At 45.7% G+C, this 14158-nt stretch overlaps 6 non-coding genes and 30 pseudogenes across 6 annotated transcripts; all 36 read right to left on the reverse strand.

Moving 5' to 3' along the window:
- Positions 1–1434: 1434 nt before the first annotated feature.
- Positions 1435–1553, reverse strand: LOC136733676 (uncharacterized; annotated as a pseudogene).
- Positions 1554–1766: 213 nt separating this feature from the next.
- Positions 1767–1885, reverse strand: LOC136733780 (uncharacterized; annotated as a pseudogene).
- A 215-nt stretch (positions 1886–2100) lies between these two features.
- LOC136733450 (uncharacterized) lies at positions 2101–2219 on the reverse strand (annotated as a pseudogene).
- Positions 2220–2767: 548 nt separating this feature from the next.
- LOC136733509 (uncharacterized) lies at positions 2768–2886 on the reverse strand (annotated as a pseudogene).
- A 217-nt stretch (positions 2887–3103) lies between these two features.
- LOC136733480 (uncharacterized) lies at positions 3104–3222 on the reverse strand (annotated as a pseudogene).
- Positions 3223–3441: 219 nt separating this feature from the next.
- On the reverse strand, positions 3442–3560 carry LOC136733727 (5S ribosomal RNA). Its single transcript, XR_010810269.1, has one exon. It is a non-coding gene; the product is annotated as a 5S ribosomal RNA (ribosomal RNA).
- A 217-nt stretch (positions 3561–3777) lies between these two features.
- LOC136733324 (5S ribosomal RNA) lies at positions 3778–3896 on the reverse strand. The gene has a single exon (XR_010810214.1). It is a non-coding gene; the product is annotated as a 5S ribosomal RNA (ribosomal RNA).
- Positions 3897–4113: 217 nt separating this feature from the next.
- LOC136733618 (uncharacterized) lies at positions 4114–4232 on the reverse strand (annotated as a pseudogene).
- A 210-nt stretch (positions 4233–4442) lies between these two features.
- Positions 4443–4561, reverse strand: LOC136733667 (uncharacterized; annotated as a pseudogene).
- Positions 4562–4777: 216 nt separating this feature from the next.
- Positions 4778–4896, reverse strand: LOC136733299 (5S ribosomal RNA). Its single transcript, XR_010810190.1, has one exon. It is a non-coding gene; the product is annotated as a 5S ribosomal RNA (ribosomal RNA).
- A 211-nt stretch (positions 4897–5107) lies between these two features.
- LOC136733390 (uncharacterized) lies at positions 5108–5226 on the reverse strand (annotated as a pseudogene).
- Positions 5227–5450: 224 nt separating this feature from the next.
- Positions 5451–5569, reverse strand: LOC136733566 (uncharacterized; annotated as a pseudogene).
- A 210-nt stretch (positions 5570–5779) lies between these two features.
- On the reverse strand, positions 5780–5898 carry LOC136733524 (uncharacterized; annotated as a pseudogene).
- A 219-nt stretch (positions 5899–6117) lies between these two features.
- On the reverse strand, positions 6118–6236 carry LOC136733291 (5S ribosomal RNA). The gene has a single exon (XR_010810183.1). It is a non-coding gene; the product is annotated as a 5S ribosomal RNA (ribosomal RNA).
- Positions 6237–6460: 224 nt separating this feature from the next.
- LOC136733568 (uncharacterized) lies at positions 6461–6579 on the reverse strand (annotated as a pseudogene).
- A 209-nt stretch (positions 6580–6788) lies between these two features.
- LOC136733590 (uncharacterized) lies at positions 6789–6906 on the reverse strand (annotated as a pseudogene).
- A 220-nt stretch (positions 6907–7126) lies between these two features.
- On the reverse strand, positions 7127–7245 carry LOC136733420 (uncharacterized; annotated as a pseudogene).
- Positions 7246–7466: 221 nt separating this feature from the next.
- LOC136733327 (5S ribosomal RNA) lies at positions 7467–7585 on the reverse strand. Its single transcript, XR_010810217.1, has one exon. It is a non-coding gene; the product is annotated as a 5S ribosomal RNA (ribosomal RNA).
- Positions 7586–7800: 215 nt separating this feature from the next.
- On the reverse strand, positions 7801–7919 carry LOC136733682 (uncharacterized; annotated as a pseudogene).
- A 217-nt stretch (positions 7920–8136) lies between these two features.
- LOC136733621 (uncharacterized) lies at positions 8137–8255 on the reverse strand (annotated as a pseudogene).
- Positions 8256–8473: 218 nt separating this feature from the next.
- Positions 8474–8592, reverse strand: LOC136733366 (uncharacterized; annotated as a pseudogene).
- A 220-nt stretch (positions 8593–8812) lies between these two features.
- Positions 8813–8931, reverse strand: LOC136733535 (uncharacterized; annotated as a pseudogene).
- Positions 8932–9141: 210 nt separating this feature from the next.
- On the reverse strand, positions 9142–9260 carry LOC136733612 (uncharacterized; annotated as a pseudogene).
- A 216-nt stretch (positions 9261–9476) lies between these two features.
- On the reverse strand, positions 9477–9625 carry LOC136733498 (uncharacterized; annotated as a pseudogene).
- A 221-nt stretch (positions 9626–9846) lies between these two features.
- LOC136733664 (uncharacterized) lies at positions 9847–9965 on the reverse strand (annotated as a pseudogene).
- A 210-nt stretch (positions 9966–10175) lies between these two features.
- On the reverse strand, positions 10176–10294 carry LOC136733677 (uncharacterized; annotated as a pseudogene).
- A 219-nt stretch (positions 10295–10513) lies between these two features.
- On the reverse strand, positions 10514–10632 carry LOC136733272 (5S ribosomal RNA). Its single transcript, XR_010810165.1, has one exon. It is a non-coding gene; the product is annotated as a 5S ribosomal RNA (ribosomal RNA).
- A 210-nt stretch (positions 10633–10842) lies between these two features.
- On the reverse strand, positions 10843–10981 carry LOC136733750 (uncharacterized; annotated as a pseudogene).
- A 221-nt stretch (positions 10982–11202) lies between these two features.
- Positions 11203–11321, reverse strand: LOC136733769 (uncharacterized; annotated as a pseudogene).
- Positions 11322–11545: 224 nt separating this feature from the next.
- LOC136733654 (uncharacterized) lies at positions 11546–11664 on the reverse strand (annotated as a pseudogene).
- A 219-nt stretch (positions 11665–11883) lies between these two features.
- LOC136733384 (uncharacterized) lies at positions 11884–12002 on the reverse strand (annotated as a pseudogene).
- Positions 12003–12570: 568 nt separating this feature from the next.
- LOC136733374 (uncharacterized) lies at positions 12571–12689 on the reverse strand (annotated as a pseudogene).
- Positions 12690–12899: 210 nt separating this feature from the next.
- Positions 12900–13018, reverse strand: LOC136733585 (uncharacterized; annotated as a pseudogene).
- Positions 13019–13233: 215 nt separating this feature from the next.
- Positions 13234–13352, reverse strand: LOC136733655 (uncharacterized; annotated as a pseudogene).
- A 217-nt stretch (positions 13353–13569) lies between these two features.
- Positions 13570–13688, reverse strand: LOC136733473 (uncharacterized; annotated as a pseudogene).
- A 210-nt stretch (positions 13689–13898) lies between these two features.
- LOC136733716 (uncharacterized) lies at positions 13899–14017 on the reverse strand (annotated as a pseudogene).
- Between the last annotated feature and the right edge of the window lie 141 nt (positions 14018–14158).

The raw sequence follows: 14158 nt of genomic DNA on the forward strand, positions 1-14158 counted from the left end.
CTTTGAGGAAAGCAGGGCCCTGTTTATTCCAAGGGTCAAGTTTCTTAAGACTCAAATAGCTATTTAAGTGACTGACACTTTCGTATTCAGTCGACTTAGTCAATTGTCCAGCTGTAAAACTCCACTGATCAGGTGGGTCTGTGAAGTTATTTATTTAATAAAGTCCTTTAAAATAATTCTTCGCTCAATCTCCTTCTCCCAGTTTAACTCTTCTGTTGCCGGCAAAGACTTGGTTGGTTTCTGATTCCGGTTCTGGCAACAGAGCTACAGGTTGAGCTGTGGCAGCGAGTTTCTGGTTCAGGTGAGAGAGAGAGAGAGAGAGAGAAAGACTGTCCGCTGTTCCTTATAGTCTGTCAGATCAGTAGGTGATTGGTCCCTGAGTTCTTGAGATTCGATTTCGGTTTCAGCCCCAAGTGTCCTATTGGAGGGAGGCTTTATTTATGACTGATGTCAATCCATGCCATCTTTTGGAAATGCCGGTTGGCCTGGGTTCGTAGCTCTATGTCGGGATTTCGGCTCTCATCCACTTCAAAGAGTTTTTATCACCTACAGGCCCCTTTCTCCAGACATCTCATAGCAGAATTCCAAACTATTTGGCCTCTTCTCGGTGCCATCCTCCCCAAAACTGTCACTTTGATGCAAACCAGTTCCAAGCTGATGAGCTAAGGAAATCTGATAACTTTGGGGGGGGAGAGGTCTTCTTTAGATCAGTGCTTCAGCTCAGAGCCCAAATGCTCTTATCAAAATACACCCAACATAACGCTACATATGTATGTATGTATGTATATATGTGTAGAAGGAAAATTAGAAATTATTTTCTTACACCTGTTTTTCTCTCTTGTATACTTAAGAAAGATACGGTCAAGCTAGAAGGTCAGCCCAGAAGATAGTTTGATTTCTGTTTGTTATTTACGATGAGAACCTTGGAGACATTGTCAAACGGTATGACCTACGTGCCTGTTCCCTAAAACCATGTGTTGACCTATGAACTCTGTTCTATAATGATATATGTTCTGCTTAGTTAGCCTTTAAGATAACATTGTAATGACTTTCTAGCATGTATAGATGTATATATGTATGTATATATATATATATATATATATATATATATGTATGTATGTATGTCCAATTGCTTTGACAATACAAATGAATTGAATTGAGAGGAAGAGAGAGAGAGAGAGAGAGAGAGAAAGAGAGAGAGAGAGACAGACAGACAGACAGACAGACAGCTCAGCGATGACATCACGAGCCTCTCTCAGCTGACTGCTATGACATCACAGAGCACGTACATTCCGATGCTTGTCGTCTGTCAACCACTCAGTCACTGCTAGCCAGACTGTCCCTAAGACAAAGTGTACAATACTTCAATTATATCTCCTCCAGACAGAAAGAGAGTATTACGAGCTACGATGAAGTTACCCAAGAGACGTATAAAGCTTGTAGCACCTGGTATTTCCAGGAGGTCACCCATCCAAGTACTGACCAGGACCTGCCCCGTTCAGCTTACGCGATCTGACGAGATCGAGCGCGTTCAGGACGGTGTGGACACAAGCCGAGAGGCCTGGTTGCATGATGTCTCTTAATGGTTGGCGGGTATTGACGGAACTTCCAGCAAAAAAAAAAAAAAAGAAAAACGGAGGGAAAAATATCAGTGCAGCAAAGGATGTTGAAAGTAGCCAGGTACGTGTACAATACTTCAATTATATCTCCTCCAGACAGAAAGAGAGTATTAAGAGCTACGATATAGTTACCCAGGAGACGTAAAAAGCTTGCAGAACCAGGTATTTCCAGGAGGTCCCACATTCAAGTAATGACCAGGCCCTGCCCCGTTTAGCTTCCGAGATCTGACGAGATGGGGCACGTTCAGGACGGTGTGGTTGCAAGCCAAGAGGCCTGGCTGTATGATGTCTCTTAAAGGCTGGAGGGTATTGATGGAACTTCCAGCAAAAAAAAAAAAAAAAAGAAAAACGGAGGGAAAAATATCAGTGCAGCAAAGGGTGTTGAAAGTAGCTGGGTACGTGTACAATTCTTCAATTATATCTCCTCCAGACTGAAAGAGAGTATTAAGAGCTACGATGAAGTTACACAGGATACGTAAAAAGCTTGCATCACCTGGTATTTCCAGGAGGTCACCCATCCAAGTACTAACCAGGCCCTGGCCCGTTTAGTTTCCAAGGTCTGACGAGATCGGGCGCGTTCAGGACGGTGTGGCCGCAAGCCAAGAGACCTGGCTGCATGATGTCTCTAAATGGTTGGAGGATATTGACAGAACTTCCAGCAAAAAAAAATGAAAAAAGAAAAATGGAGGGAAAAATATCAGTGCAGCAAAGGGTGTTAAAAGTAGCCGGGTACGTGTACAATACTTCAATTATATCTCCTCCAGACAGAAAGAGAGTATAAAGAGCTACGATGAAGTTACCCAGGAGACGTAAAAGCTTGTAGCACCAGGTTTTTCTAGGAGGTCTCACATTCAAGTACTGACCAGGTCCTGCCCCGTTTCGTTTCCGAGATCTGATGAGATCGGGCGCGTTCAGGTCTGTGTGTCCGCAAGCCGAGATGCCTGGTTGCATGATGTCTCTTAAAGGCTGGCGGATATTGATGGAACTTCCAGAAAAAATAAAAAATAAAAAGAAAAATGGCGGGAAAAATATCAGTGCAGCAAAGGGTGTTGAAAGTAGCCGGGTACGTGTACAATTCTTCAATTATATCTCCTCCAGACAGAAATAGAGTATTAAAAGCTACGATGAAGTTACCCAGGAGACGAAAAAGCTTGCAGCACCTGGTATTTCCAGGAGGTCACCCATCCAAGTACTGACGAGGCCCTGCACCGTTTAGCTTCCGAGATCTGATGAGATCGACCGCGTTCAGGACGGTGTGGCCGCAAGCCAAGCAGCCTGGCTGCATGATGTCTCTTAAAGGCTGGAGGGTATTGACGGAACTTCCAGCAAAAAAAAAAAAGAAAAAAAAAAAATGGAGGGAAAAATATCTGTGCAGTAAAGGGTGTTGAAAGTAGCCGGGTACGTGTACAATTCTTCAATTAAATCTCCTCCAGACAGAAAGAGAGTATTAAAAGCTACGACGAAGTTCCCCAGGTGACGTAAAAAGCTTGCAGCACCTGGTACTTCCAGGAGGTCTCCCATCCAAGTACTGACCAGGTCCTGCCCCGTTTAGTTTCTGAGATCTGACGAGATCGGGCGCGTTCAGGACGGTGTGGCCACAAGCCGAGACGCCTGGCTGCATGATGTCTCTTAAAGGCTGGCGGGTATTGACGGAATTTCCAGCATAAAAAAAAAAAAAAAAATAGAAAAATGGAGGGAAAAATATCAGTGCAGGAAAGGGTGTTGAAAGAAGCCGGGTACGTGTACAATTCTTCAATTATATCTCCTCCAGACAGAAAGAGAGTATTAAGAGCTACGATAAAGTTACCCAGGAGAAGTAAAAAGCTTGCAGCACCTGGTATTTCCAGGAGGTCACCCATCCAAGTACTGACCAGGCCCTGCCCCGTTTAGCTTCCGAGATCTGACGAGATCGGGCGCATTCAGGACGGTGTGGCCACAAGCCGAGACGCCTGGCTGCATGATGTCTCTTAAAGGTTGGCGGGTATTGACGGAACTTCCAGCAAAAAAAAAAAAGAAAAAAGAAAAATGGTGGGAAACATATCAGTGCAGCAAAGTGTGTTGAAAGTAGCCGGGTACGTGTACAATTCTTTAATTATATCTCCTCCAGACTGAAAGAGAGTATTAAGAGCTACGATGAAGTTACCCAGGGGACGTAAAAAGCTTGCAGCACCTGGTATTTCCAGGAGGTCACCCATCCAAGTACTGTCTAGGCCCTGCCCCATTTAGCTTCCGAGATCTGATGAGATCAGGCGCGTTCAGGACGGTGTGGCCGCAAGCCAAGAGGCCTGGCTGCATGATGTCTCTTAAAGGCTGGCGGGTATTGACGGAACTTCCAGCAAAAAAAAAAAAAAAAAATAGAAAAAGGGAGGGAAAAATATCAGTGCAGCAAAGGGTGTTGAAAGTAGCCGGGTACATGTACAATTCTTCAATTATATCTCCTCCAGACAGATAGAGAGTATTAAGAGCTACGATAAAGTTACCCAGGAGACGTAAAAGCTTGCAGCACTAGGTATTTCCAGGCGGTCTCACATTCATGTACTAACCAGGTCCTGCCCCGTTTAGCTTCCGAGATCTGACGAGATCGGGCGCGTTCAGTATGGTGTGGCCGCAAGCCGAGATGCCTGGCTGCATGATGTCTCTTAAAGGATGGCGGGTATTGACGGAATTTCCAGCAAAAAAAAAAAAGAAAAATAGAGGGAAAAATATCAGTGCAGCAAAGGGTGTTGAAAGTAGCCGGGTACGTGTACAATTCTTCAATTATATCTCCTCCAGACAGAAAAAGAGAATTAAGAGCTACGATGCAGTTACCCAGGAGACGTAAAAAGCTTGCAGCACCTGGTATTTCCAGGAGGTCACACATCCATGTACTGACCAGGCCCTGCCCCGTTTAGCTTCCGAAATCTGATATGATCGGGCGCATTCAGGACGGTGTGACTTCAAGCCAAGAGGCCTGGCTGCATGATGTCTCTTAAAGGCTGGCGGATATTGACGGAACTTCCAGCAAAAAAATAAAATAAAAAGAAAAATGGAGGGAAAAATATCAGTGCAGCAAAGGGTGTTGAAAGTAGCCTAGTACGTGTACAATTCTTCAATTATATCTCCTGGAGACAGAAAGAGAGTATTAAGAGCTACGATGAAGTTACCCAGGAGACGTAAAAAGCTTGCAGCACCTGGTATTTCTAGGAGGTCTCCCATCCAAGTACTGACCAGGCCCTGCCCCATTTAGCTTCCGAGATCTGACGAGATCGGGCGCATTCAGGACGGTGTGGCCACAAGCCGAAAGACCTGGCTGCATGATGTCTCTTAAAGGTTGGCGGGTATTGACGGAACTTCCAGCAAAAAAAAAAAAAAGAAAAATGGATGGAAAAATATCAGTGCAGCAAAGGGTGTTGACAGTAGCTGGGTACGTGTACAATTCTTCAATTAAATCTCCTGCAGACAGAAAGAGAGAATTAAGAGCTACGATAAAGTTACCCAGGACACGTAAAAGCTTACAGCACCTGGTATTTCTAGGAGGTCTACCATCCAAGTACTGACCAGGCCCTGCCCCGTTTAGCTTCCGAGATCTGACGAGATCGGGCGCATTCAGGACGGTGTGGCCACAAGCCGAAAGGCCTGGCTGCATGATGTCTCTTAAAGGTTGGCGGGTATTGACGGAACTTCAAGCAAAAAAGAAAAAGAAAAAAAGAAAAAAGAAAAATGGATGGAAAAATATCAGTGCAGCAAAGGGTGTTGACAGTAGCTGGATACGTGTACAATTCTTTAATTATATCTCCTCCAGACAGAGAGAGAGTATTAAGAGCTACGATAAAGTTACCCAGGAGACGTAAAAGCTTGCAGCACTAGGTATTTCCAGGAGGTCTCACATTCATGTACTGACCAGGTCCTGCCCCGTTTAGCTTCCGAGATCTGACGAGATCGGGCGCGTTCAGGATGGTGTGGCCGCAAGCCGAGATGCCTGGCTGCATGATGTCTCTTAAAGGCTGGCGGGTATTGACGGAACTTCCAGCAAAAAAAAAAAAGAAAAATAGAGGGAAATATACCAGTGCAGCAAAGGGTGTTGAAAGTAGCCGGGTACGTGTACAATTCTTCAATTATATCTCCTGGAGACAGAAAGAGAGTATTAAGAGCTACGATGAAGTTACCCAGGAGACGTAAAAAGCTTGCAGCACCTGGTATTTCTAGGAGGTCTCCCATCCAAGTACTGACCAGACCCTGCCCCGTTCAGCTTCCGAGATCTTACGCGATCGGGCGCATTCAGGACGGTGTGGCCACAAGCCGAAAGGCCTGGCTGCATGATGTCTCTTAAAGGTTGGCGGGTATTGACGGAACTTCCAGCAAAAAAAAAAAAAAAAAAATAGAAAAATGGAGGGAAAAATATCAGTGTAGGAAAGGGTGTTGAAAGTAGCCGGGTACGTGTACAATTCTTCAATTATATCTCCTGGAGACAGAAAGAGAGTATTAAGAGCTACGATGAAGTTACCCAGGAGACGTAAAAAGCTTGCAGCACCTGGTATTTCTAGGAGGTCTCCCATCCAAGTACTGACCAGGCCCTGGCCCGTTTAGCTTCCGAGATCTGACGAGATCGGGCGCGTTCAGGACGGTGTGGCCACAAGCCGAAAGGCCTGGCTGCATGATGTCTCTTAAAGGTTGGCGGGTATTGACGGAACTTCCAGCAAAAAATAAAAAGAAAAAAAGAAAAAAGAAAAATGGATGGAAAAATATCAGTGCAGCAAAGGGTGTTGACAGTAGCTGGATACGTGTACAATACTTCAATTATATCTCCTCCAGACAGAGAGAGAGTATTAAGAGCTACGATACAGTTACCCAGGAGACGTAAAAGCTTGCAGCACTAGGTATTTCCAGGAGGTCTCACATTCATGTACTGACCAGGTCCTGCCCCGTTTAGCTTCCGAGATCTGACGAGATCGGGCGCGTTCAGGATGGTGTGGCCGCAAGCCGAGATGCCTGGCTACATGATGTCTCTTAAAGGCTGGCGGGTATTGACGGAACTGCCAGCAAAAAAAAAAAGAAAAATACAGGGAAATATACCAGTGCAGCAAAGGGTGTTGAAAGTAGCCGGGTACGTGTACAATTCTTCAATTATATCTCCTGGAGACAGAAAGAGAGTATTAAGAGCTACGATGAAGTTACCCAGGAGACGTAAAAAGCTTGCAGCACTGGTATTTCTAGGAGGTCTCCCATCCAAGTACTGACCAGACCCTGCCCCGTTCAGCTTCCGAGATCTGACGAGATCGGGCGCATTCAGGACGGTGTGGCCACAAGCCGAAAGGCCTGGCTGCATGATGTCTCTTAAAGGTTGGCGGGTATTGACGGAACTTCCAGCAAAAGAAAAAAAAAAAAAAAATAGAAAAATGGAGGGAAAAATATCAGTGCAGGAAAGGGTGTTGAAAGTAGCCGGGTACGTGTACAATTCTTCAATTATATCTCCTCCAGACAGATAGAGAGTATTAAGAGCTACGATAAAGTTACCCAGGAGACGTAAAAGCTTGCAGCACCAGGTATTTCCAGGAGGTCTCACATTCAAGTACTGACCAGGTCCTGCCCCGTTTAGCTTCCGAGATCTGACGAGATCGGGCGCGTTCAGGACGGTGTGGCCACAAGCCGAGATGTCTGGCTGCATGATGTCTCTTAAAGGCTGGCGGGTATTGACGGAATTTCCAGCAAAAGAAAAAAAAAAAAAAAATAGAAAAATGGAGGGAAAAATATCAGTGCAGGAAAGGGTGTTGAAAGTAGCCGGGTACGTGTACAATTCTTCAATTATATCTCCTGGAGACAGAAAGAGAGTATTAAGAGCTACAATGAAGTTACCCAGGAGACGTAAAAGGCTTGCAGCACCTGGTATTTCTAGGAGGTCTCCCATCCAAGTACTGACCAGGCCCTGCCCCGTTTAGCTTCCGAAATCTGACGAGATTGGGCGCATTCAGGACGGTATGGCCGCAAGCCAAGAGGCCTGGCTGCATGATGTCTCTTAAAGGTTGGCGGGTATTGACGGAACTTCCAGCAAAAAAAAAAAAAAAAAAGAAAAATGGATGGAAAAATATCAGTGCAGCAAAGGGTGTTTACAGTAGCTGGGTACGTGTACAATACTTCAATTATATCTCCTCCAGACAGATAGAGAGTATTAAGAGCTACGATAAAGTTACCCAGGAGACGTAAAAGCTTGCAGCACCAGGTATTTCCAGGAGGTCTCACATTCATGTACTGACCAGGTCCTGCCCCGTTTAGCTTCCAAGATCTGACAAGATCGGGCGAGTTCAGGATGGTGTGGCCGCAAGCCGAGATGCCTGGCTGCATGATGTCTCTTAAAGGTTGGCGGGTATTGACGGAACTTCCAGCAAAAAAAAAATATAAAAAAAGAAAAATGGATGGAAAAATATCAGTGCAGCAAAGGGTGTTGACAGTAACTGGATACGTGTACAATACTTCAATTATATCTCCTCCAGATAGAGAGAGAGTATTAAGAGCTACGATAAAGTTACCCAGGAGACGTAAAAGCTTGCAGCACTAGGTATTTCCAGGAGGTCTCACATTCATGTACTGACCAGGTCCTGCCCCGTTTAGCTTCCGAGATCTCACGAGATCGGGCGCGTTCAGGATGGTGTGGCCGCAAGCCGAGATGCCTGGCTGCATGATGTCTCTTTAAGGCTGGCGGGTATTGACGGAACTTCCAGCAAAAAAAAAATATAAAAAAAGAAAAATAGAGGGAAATATACCAGTGCAGCAAAGGGTGTTGAAAGTAGTCGGGTACGTGTACAATTCTTCAATTATATCTCCTGGAGACAGAATGAGAGTATTAAGAGCTACGATGAAGTTACCCAGGAGACGTAAAAAGCTTGCAGCACCTGGTATTTCTAGGAGGTCTCCCATCCAAGTACTGACCAGGCCCTGTCTCGTTTAGCTTGCGAGATCTGACGAGATCGGGCGCGTTCAGGATGGTGTGGCCGCAAGCCGAGATGCCTGGCTGCATGATGTCTCTTAAAGGCTGGCGGGTATTGACGGAACTTCCAGCAAGAAAAAAAAAAAAAAAAAATGGAAAATGGAGGGAAAAATATCAGTGCAGCAAAGGGTGTTGACAGTAGCTGGATACGTGTACAATTCTTCAATTATATCTCCTGGAGACAGAAAGAGAGTATTAAGAGCTACGATGAAGTTACCCAGGAGACGTAAAGAGCTTGCAGCACCTGGTATTTCTAGGAAGTCTCCCATCCAAGTACTGACCAGGCCGTGCCCCGTTTAGCTTCCAAGATCTGACGAGATCGGGCGCATTCAGGACGGTGTGGCCACAAGCCAAAAGGCCTGGCTGCATGATGTCTCTTAAAGGTTGGCGGGTATTGACGGAACTGCCAGCAAAAAAAAAAAAGAAAAATAGAGGGAAATATACCAGTGCAGCAAAGGGTGTTGAAAGTAGCCGGGTACGTGTACAATTCTTCAATTATATCTCCTGGAGACAGAAAGAGAGTATTAAGAGCTACGATGAAGTTACCCAGGAGACGTAAAAAGCTTGCAGCACCTGGTATTTCCAGGAGGTCACACATCCAAGTACTGACCAGGCCCTGCCCCGTTAAGCTTCCGAAATCTGATATGATCGGGCGCGTTCAGGACGGTGTGACTACAAGCCAAGAGGCCTGGCTGCATGATGTCTCTTAAAGGCTGGCGGATATTGACGGAACTTCCAGCAAAAAAATAAAATAAAAAGAAAAATGGAGGGAAAAATATCAGTGCAGCAAAGGGTGTTGAAAGTAGCCTAGTACGTGTACAATTCTTCAATTATATCTCCTCCAGACAGAAAGAGAGTATTAAGAGCTACGATGAAGTTACCCAGGAGACGTAAAAGGCTTGCAGCACCTGGTATTTCCAGGAGGTCACCCATCCAATTACTGACCAGGCCCTGCCCCGTTTAGCTTCCGAGATCTGACAAGATCGGGCAAGATCGGGCAAGATCGGGCAAGATCGGGCGCGTTCAGGACGGTGTGGCCGCAAGCCAAGAGGCCGGGCTGCATGATGTCTCTTAAAGGCTGGCGGGTATTGACGGAACTTCCAGTAAAAAATAAAAAATAAATAAATAGAAAAATGGAGGGAAAAATATCAGTGCAGGACAGGGTGTTGAAAGTAGCCGGGTACATGTACAATTCTTCAATTATATCTCCTCCAGACTGAATGAGAGTATTAAGAGCTACGCTGAAGTTACCCAGGAGATGTAAAAAGCTTTCAGCACCTGGTATTTCCAGGAGGTCACCCATCCAATTACTGACCAGGCCCTGCCCAGTTTTTCTTCCGAGATCTGACGAGATCTTGCGTCTTCAGGACGGTGTGGCCGCAAGCCGAGAGGCCTGGCTGCATGATGTCTCTTAAAGGTTGGCGGGTATTGACGGAACTTCCAGCAAAAAAAAAAAAAAAAAAATGGATGGAAAAATATCAGTGCAGCAAAGGGTGTTGACAGTAGCTGGGTACGTGTACAATACTTCAATTATATCTCCTCCAGACAGATAGAGAGTATTAAGAGCTACAATAAAGTTACCCAGGAGACGTAAAAGCTTGCAGCACGAGGTATTTCCAGGAGGTCTCACATTCATGTACTGACCAGGTCCTGCCCCGTTTAGCTTCCGAGATCTGACAAGATCGGGCGCGTTCAGGACGGTGTGGCCGCAAGCCGAGATGTCTGGCTGCATGATGTCTCTTAAAGGCTGGCGGGTATTGACGGAATTTCCAGCAAAAAAAAAAAAAAAAAAAAAGAAAAATGGAGGGAAAAATATCAGTGCAGGAAAGGATGTTGAAAGTAGCCGGGTACGTGTACAATTCTTCAATTATATCTCCTGGAGACAGAAAGAGAGTATTAAGAGCTACGATGAAGTTACCCAGGAGACGTAAAAAGCTTGCAGGACCTGGTATTTCCAGGAGGTCTCCCATCAAAGTACTGACCAGGCCCTGCCCCGTTTAGCTTCCGAGATCTGATGAGATCGGGCGCGTTCAGGATGGTGTGGCCGCAAGCCGAGATGCCTGGCTGCATGATGTCTCTTAAAGGCTGGCGGGTATTGAAGGAACTGCCAGCGAAAAAAAAAAAGAAAAATAGAGGGAAAAATACCAGTGCAGCAAAGGGTGTTGAAAGTAGCCGGGTATGTGTACAATTCTTCAATTATATCTTCTCCAGACTGAAAGAGAGTATTAAGAGCTACGATGAAGTTCCCCAGGAGACGTAAAAAGCTGGCAGCACCTGGTATTTCCAGGAGGTCTCACATTTAAGTACTGACCAGGTCCTGCCCCGTTTAGCTTCCGAGATCTGACAAGATCGGGCAAGATCGGGCAAGATCGGGCGCGTTCAGGACGGTGTGGCCGCAAGCCAAGAGGCCGGGCTGCATGATGTCTCTTAAAGGCTGGCGGGTATTGACGGAACTTCCAGTAAAAAATAAAAAATAAATAAATAGAAAAATGGAGGGAAAAATATCAGTGCAGGACAGGGTGTTGAAAGTAGCCGGGTACATGTACAATTCTTCAATTATATCTCCTCCAGACTGAATGAGAGTATTAAGAGCTACGCTGAAGTTACCCAGGAGATGTAAAAAGCTTTCAGCACCTGGTACTTCCAGGAGGTCACCCATCCAATTACTGACCAGGCCCTGCCCAGTTTTTCTTCCGAGATCTGACGAGATCTTGCGTCTTCAGGACGGTGTGGCCTCAAGCCGAGAGGACTGGCTGCATGATGTCTCTTAAAGGTTGGCGGGTATTGACGGAACTTCCAGCAAAAATAAAAAATAAAAAAAGAAAAAAGAAAAATGGATGGAAAAATATCAGTGCAGCAAAGGGTGTTGACAGTAGCTGGGTACGTGTACAATACTTCAATTATATCTCCTCCAGACAGATAGAGAGTATTAAGAGCTACGATAAAGTTACCCAGGAGACGTAAAAGCTTGCAGCACCAGGTATTTCCAGGAGGTCTCACATTCATGTACCGACCAGGTCCTGCCCCGTTTAGCTTCCAAGATCTGACGAGATCGGGCGAGTTCAGGATGGTGTGGCCGCAAGCCGAGATGCCTGGCTGCATGATGTCTCTTAAAGGCTGGCGGGTATTGACGGAATTTCCAGCAAAAAAAAAAAAAAAAAAATAGAAAAATGGAGGGAAAAATATCAGTGCAGGAAAGGGTGTTGAAAGTAGCCGGGTACGTGTACAATTCTTCAATTATATCTCCTGGAGACAGAAAGAGAGTATTAAGAGCTACGATGAAGTTACCCAGGAGACGTAAAAAGCTTGCAGCACCTGGTATTTCTAGGAGGTCTCCCATCCAAGTACTGACCAGGCCCTGCCCCGTTTAGCTTCCGAGATCTGACGAGATCGGGCGCATTCAGGACGGTGTGGCCACAGGATGGTGTGGCCGCAAGCCGAGATTCCTGGCTGCATGATGTCTCTTAAAGGCTGGCGGGTATTGACGGAACTGCCAGCAAAAAAAAAAAGAAAAATAGAGGGAAATATACCAGTGCAGCAAAGGGTGTTGAAAGTAGCCTGGTACGTGTACAATTCTTCAATTATATCTCCTGGAGACAGAAAGAGAGTATTAAGAGCTACGATGAAGTTACCCAGGAAACGTAAAAATCTTGCAGCACCTGGTATTTCTAGGAGGTCTCCCATCCAAGTACTGACCAGGCCCTGCCCCGTTTAGCTTCCGAGATCTTCTGACATCGGGCTCATTCAGGACTGTGTGTCCGCAAGCCGAGAGGCCTGGTTGCATGATGTCTCTTAAAGGCTGGCGGATATTGACGGAACTGCCAGCAAAAAAAAAAAAAAAAAAAAAAAAAATGAAAAATGGATGGAAAAATATCAGTGCAGCAAAGGGTGTTGACAGTAGCTGGATACGTGTACAATACTTCAATTATATCTCCTCCAGACAGAAAGAGAGAATTAAGAGCTACGATAAAGTTACCCAGGAGACGTAAAAGCTTGCAGCACCAGGTATTTCCAGGAGGTCTCACATTCAAGTACTGACCAGGTCCTGCCCCGTTTAGCTTCCGAGATCTGACGAGATCGGGCGCGTTCAGGATGGTGTGGCCGCAAGCCGAGACGCGTGGCTGCATGATATCTCTTAAAGGCTGGCGGGTATTGACGGAACTGCCAGCAAATAAAAAAAAGAAAAATAGAGGGAAAAATACCAGTGCAGCAAAGGCTGTTGAAAGTAGCCGGGTACGTGTACAATTCCTCAATTATAACACCTCCAGACAGATAGAGAGTATTAAGAGCTACGATGAAGTTACCCAGGAGACGTAAAAAGCTTGCAGCACCAGGTATTTCCTGGAGGTCTCCCATCCAAGTTCTGATCAGGCCCTGCTCCGTTTAGCTTCCGAGATCTGACGAGATCAGGCACGTTCAGGATGGTGTGGCTGCAAGCCAAGAGGCCTGGCTGCATGATGTCTCGTAAAGGTTGGCGGGTATTGACGGAACTTCCAGCAAAAAAAAAAAAAAAAAAGAAAAATGGATGGAAAAATATCAGTGCAGCAAAGGGTGTTGACAGTAGCTGGGTACGTGTACAATACTTCAATTATATCTCCTCCAGACAGATAGAGAGTATTAAGAGCTACGATAAAGTTACCCAGGAGACGTAAAAGCTTGCAGCACCAGGTATTTCCAGGAGGTCTCACATTCATGTACCGACCAGGTCCTGCCCCGTTTAGCTTCCAAGATCTGACGAGATCGGGCGAGTTCAGGATGGTGTGGCCGCAAGCCGAGATGCCTGGCTGCATGATGTCTCTTAAAGGCTAGCGGGTATTGACGGAATTTCCAGCAAAAAAAAAAAAAAAAATAGAAAAATGGAGGGAAAAATATCAGTGCAGGAAAGGGTGTTGAAAGTAGCCGGGTACGTGTACAATTCTTCAATTATATCTCCTGGAGACAGAAAGAGAGTATTAAGAGCTACGATGAAGTTACCCAGGAGACGTAAAAAGCTTGCAGCACCTGGTATTTCTAGGAGGTCTCCCATCCAAGTACTGATCAGGCCCTGCCCCGTTTAGCTTCCGAGATCTGACGAGATCGGGCGCATTCAGGACTGTGTGGCCACAACCCGAAAGGGCTGGCTGCATGATGTCTCCTAAAGGTTGGCGGGTATTGACGGAACTTCCAGCAAAAAAAAAAAAAAAAAAATGGATGGAAAAATATCAGTGCAGCAAAGGGTGTTGACAGTAGCTGGGTACGTGTACAATACTTCAATTATATCTCCTCCAGAGAGATAGAGAGTATTAAGAGCTACGATAAAGTTACCCAGGAGACGTAAAAGCTTGCAGCACGAGGTATTTCCAGGAGGTCTCACATTCATGTACTGACCAGGTCCTGCCCCATTTAGCTTCCGAGATCTGACAAGATCGGGCGCGTTCAGGACGGTGTGGCCGCAAGCCGAGATGTCTGGCTGCATGATGTCTCTTAAAGGCTGGCGGGTATTGACGGAATTTCCAGCAAAAAAAAAAAGAAAAATGGAGGGAAAAATATCAGTGCAGCAAAGGGTGTTGAAAGTAGCCGGGTACGTGTACAATTCTTC

Source organism: Amia ocellicauda, unplaced genomic scaffold, assembly GCF_036373705.1.
Source record: "Amia ocellicauda isolate fAmiCal2 unplaced genomic scaffold, fAmiCal2.hap1 HAP1_SCAFFOLD_36, whole genome shotgun sequence".
Taxonomy (NCBI): Eukaryota; Metazoa; Chordata; class Actinopteri; order Amiiformes; family Amiidae; genus Amia; species Amia ocellicauda.